The following is a 4147-nucleotide window of genomic DNA, read 5'->3' on the forward strand; positions in this document are numbered from 1 at the left end:
TATATACCATGAACATCTTAGAAATAAGGGGTAATCTCTAGTGTGTTGAGCAGTCGCTAAGTTTGATTTCCGTTAATTATCGCATATTTCTTTCTTGTCTGTGCAACTTTATAAAATCTAATAAATATTACAAGCATCAAAGAATATTAATGATAAAAATTGATGAGATTTGTTTATTCCATAATGTCACTATAGATAAATTGAATATGCAGTTTTAATACATTAAACGAAAATGAAATGCAGGCTTAAGCCAACCTCATTTTTTAAAGCCATCAAACTCCGCGTGAAATATTAATTTAAATAAAATATGAATTGGACATTCATTTAAGCATAGTTAAATTTGTCGAAGTATTTTTAAACAGCAATTCAAAACATTTCTTTTGTTTATACCACTGCATCATTAATTCAAGATAAATATATTTCATTTTTAAAGACGGCTATATTTTAAATGATGGTACTAAAGTTAACTAAAATCAACGAATTCAGTTCATGAAATTGTTCTAGTTCACTTTGCCATCTGCATTTGTAGTGAAGTACATTATTGTATTTATTTGAATTTTAAACTTTTAAATAAATTTTAACTTACGTATAACGCATTTTGAATAAATTATGATTTATGTTTTTAATACAGAATAGTGATTTGCTTTCTCCATGTAAGAAATTTCAAACTAATCACTCAAAATTAAATATACTTTAAGAGCTTAATATATTTAATTTAAATTGTTATTAACTAAATTTTATTTAAAAATTGCTTACATTTTCTTGATCGCTTTAAACATCGCTGATTTAGAATTGAATGATACTCAGAGCACATACACGCAAAGTATTTATAATAGAAATGATTTATTGCATTGTTTAATATACTATAATTTCTTTTTAAGCCCATACGCAACAATGCTAAAAAATGATTTATTTAAAATGGACCAACAGAGGAAGGGTTCCATTTTAATAATCAATACCATTGTTAAAAATAAAATTAGGGAAATGAAATTTGTGAAAAAATTTGGAAAAAAAATTTATATTGCAAAAAAATAAATAAATAATCCAAGTTTAATTTCAATTTCAAATTTACATTTCCCAATTATAAAATGCACATCTGATAATCATTTAGAAGAAAGATGTTAATAAAAATTTTAATGTAGTTAAATTAATAAATTTAAAAATACGGAATTTGGTTGAAAAATTCATTGTGGAATTTTAAATTCAATAACATTAAAGTTTTGAATTATTCTACCTCTGTCAACTTTTTTGTGTTACTATTTTTTTTAATTTTCTTTATTTTTTAAACACTGGACAAAATAGATGTTCATAAAAAAAGTAAGTATTAAAAAATGAATCTATAACAGTGTAGTACTAACACTGTTAGGGCTCATAATTTATTAACAGTTTAAGTAAAATAAAATCTTAAAACAAAATTAATTGAATTTCCATTCACCTAGCTAACGGAAAAGTACCGTAAAAAACTCATGAAGTAATATAATTAAGCAAACATATGCAACTCTACAACATCCAAAATACTCTAAAATGGACTAACTCATTTTTTGTTGATAAAGAAACATAAATTCTTTTTGAGTTTTTTTAGGAAAAGAACTGGAATAATTTCTTCTCAGTGGCAACTTTAAATGTAATTTTTTTATTGAGTGATATTTTAAAAATATTTTTTCTTCTTAGTTATTGATTGAAAAAAAAACTAGAATGAACGCTGCTACTCATTCTAAAATATGCATTTACGAACGTTTTTTAAAATTCGCTTTTATTTTCTCTTTTGTAGTAAATTACATAATCCGTTGTAAATATAAAGAGTAATTTACAGGGATAAATAAAGTTATCATCTTTATGGACTGCAATTCAGTTCACCAGCTGAATTACGGACCACTTAGCGAATTGTTTATTAATAAATTACACATGTTTCTCTTGTATTTCACTTAATATGCTTGTAAATTTTAAATTAACATTCCAAAAAATAAAAAATTAAAGTATTTTTAGAAATAGAGACTTTAAAGAAGGAAAATTTCGTCTTCAACGCTTTCAAAAGCAAACAGTGATCACATACAGTAATTAAGAACAGTTTATGAGTGGAAAAATATTCCCTAAATCTTCGTCAGTCAATAAAAAACATAAATCTGTATTGCGTTCGGCCATCCTGTTTGTCATAATATAAACATTTTTTAAGCTTGTAGACTTAACCCGTACGAAAATTAAAAACTAAATCCATTTTTCTTTCGATTATTAAATTTTTTTTAATAACCAAACTTAACTTCCAATAACGTGTGTTTTTATATTCGACTTTTAGATGCTAACTTAGAAAAATAGAGCTTATTCCGGTAGTGTAGACATTAAAACTTATATTTAGGCCCTTGTGTAATCAAATCAGCAGTATCCTCAGTCCTAGCGACAAAATGATTGCTGCAATTTTATTACACACATCTGGTTTTATAACACAAGTAAAAATATGACTACTCGGATTAAAGTTTCAAAAAACTAAAAAAATATGCATATAAACCAGTTCTCTTAAATTTTGAAGAACTAGTTCATTTCAAAAACAAATTATTTATGAATTGAATGCACCAACTGCAAGCTGAGAACTATTTTAGGTCATTATCTTTTCTTGCAATATAATGTGAATTCTAAATTTAAGAAAAAATTACAATAAGAAAACCTCGAAATAAATTGTTAATTTCATCGAAACGTATTGCCAATGACACACAAAAAAAATTCGAATGTTAAGCAATTCCAATAATGCACGTAACATTTAATTAGAACTCATCGTGTTTCCTTAAAATGTTCCAATTTCATTTTGTGACCCTTTTATACGCCTAACATTCTATAGTATGGAGATTGCACGAGAATTTTGTTCTCGGTGTTTCATTGGTCGTGATTTCGGTCTCGGTGATAGATCAGAATGAAAGGTATGTTGTACGGGGAATGTTGTTCTGCGCTTCTCATATTAAATTTCAATACTGAAACTCATTTTGTTTCGTTCTGGATTAGTGAATCGTAATTTATAATTAATTAACAATAAACGATTTCAGTCGTTCGTTTAACGGTTAGGAAGGTGTGCGTTTGATAAGTTTTATTCATAGTGTTAGATGTTGTTGTTGTTTTATTTCACTTTTAATTTTACAAGCCTTATTTAATCTATTTAAAATTGCAAGACCAAATTTGCTAAAATTGCTTGCAATAACCGGTCAACAGCAAAAGGTCATTCTCACAGATCTCTCACAAGTTTAAATTGCAGTAAGATTTTTTGAGGCAAATCATAATTCATAGTTATTAAATGCTCTATAAGATTCTATGTAAAATCTTAATAATTAAGGTGACACTATGTATCTTTATTGTTTTTAAGGTACTGAAATCGGTTCGAGTTCATGTATCAGTTGGTAAAATTACGATATATAATATAAATTTGACGATTTTATTTTATTTTATTTTATAACCGTCGTTGAACAGCCGACCCAATTTCATGGGTTTACGACTACTTACGTTCAACTCCGTAACCTTGTAATTTTGAACCAATCCAGAAGACAAGGAAACTCCTGGATATGATACCCCCAGAGATATGATTCGTTATGGAAACAAGAAGGAATTTGTGACTCGACAGATTTAACGTGCATCAGTCACCATTTACTACACGGGGAGTCTTCGGCCGGCGAGGATCGAACCCACGACCTCTTGGATATGGGCCCAGCGCCCTACCGACCAGGCTATCCGGGCCTTGAAATTTGACGATTGGATAATATAGACGATATATTATATAAATACTAGTGGTCTGCGCTCCCTGCTCTCTAACGCTCGCCAACCCCCGAAAATTGCTACACAATCTTATATGGTTTGCTTCGCTCGCTACTAACTTAGGTACATTACAAATGCACAAAATTCTAAGATTTCAAAACAATCATTCAAATACAACTACTACAATAACAATAATACAATACAATACAATAACAACTTTTTAAAAAAAAATAATTTGCATCTTTTTAGTAAATACTAAGTCATTAAAATAAATTTGAATTCAAATAAATGACATGTAATTCGTTAAACCTATTAGAAATGTGCTATAGTATAAAATCTTAAAGCGTAACAGCACGACTGAGACTCATTTTTCAATGAATAACTAATAACAATAATAAAACAAAAAAAATTCGTG

This window comes from Parasteatoda tepidariorum, chromosome 10 (assembly GCF_982258835.1).
Source record: "Parasteatoda tepidariorum strain Cologne lab strain chromosome 10, Ptep-v5.0, whole genome shotgun sequence".
Classification (NCBI taxonomy): Eukaryota; Metazoa; Arthropoda; class Arachnida; order Araneae; family Theridiidae; genus Parasteatoda; species Parasteatoda tepidariorum.